Consider the following 841-nt stretch of genomic DNA (forward strand, 5'->3'; position numbering starts at 1 on the left):
GAAGAGAGAGAGAGAGAGCGTGTGACACGACTCGCGGAGGGGGGAAGGCTGTGGAGGGGCAGGGGAGGATAGGGCAGAAACTAACGGTCCCCTCCACACTCCACGCGCGAAATAAAACACTGTGCCACAGTGTTCCACCCCGGGGCCTCGGCCAAACGCGAGGTCGCTCTGTGCCGCAACCACGCCTCCGTCCGCCACCGATTGGCAGGCCCGAGCTGTACCAAACGGAGATGTTAAGAGTTTATATCTGCCGGAGTTGAAAGGGGGACATACCTAGCCGCGTACCCACCTACCATACCTTTGCCCGCTCGCCACGGGGGTCGGGGTGTAAGTATGCGTCGGTCGGTGTGTATCTTCCGTACAGAGCGCGGCGGCCGATGGTGGTGACGGTGATGGTGACGGTGGCAGAGCGGTAGGCGACGGCGGCGGCGGAGGTGGTTTGCTGCTGATGGTAGTGGTGGTTGATGCTGATGCCAGCGGCGGGTAGTAGTAGTAGTAGTAATACACCAACGCGCTGACGGTGGTGGTGGTGGTGGCAACGGACAAACACATTACTCTTTTATTTAAAACCCGTTCCGGCATAAAACACAATGCGCGGAGCGATGCTCAGACGTTTCTCTCCACGCTCCGCCTTTTGTTTCGGCCGACTGTTCTTAACCACGCACGCCTTCCTCGTCGAGAAACGTGTCCTTTCTTCCTTTTTCCTTCTTTTTTTCTCTCTTCCCTCTTTCGTCTGCGCCACGGTCTCTCTCTCTCTCTCCCTCTCTCCGACATCTCTCCCTTTCCATCCTTCTCCCCCCGCCGCCCCCTTCTACCCCCATTTCATCCCCCCCCCCCCCCC

The sequence above is a fragment of the Dinoponera quadriceps genome, unplaced genomic scaffold (genome assembly GCF_001313825.1).
Source record: "Dinoponera quadriceps isolate SergipeBrazil2010 unplaced genomic scaffold, ASM131382v1 scaffold823, whole genome shotgun sequence".
In the NCBI taxonomy this organism is placed as follows: Eukaryota; Metazoa; Arthropoda; class Insecta; order Hymenoptera; family Formicidae; genus Dinoponera; species Dinoponera quadriceps.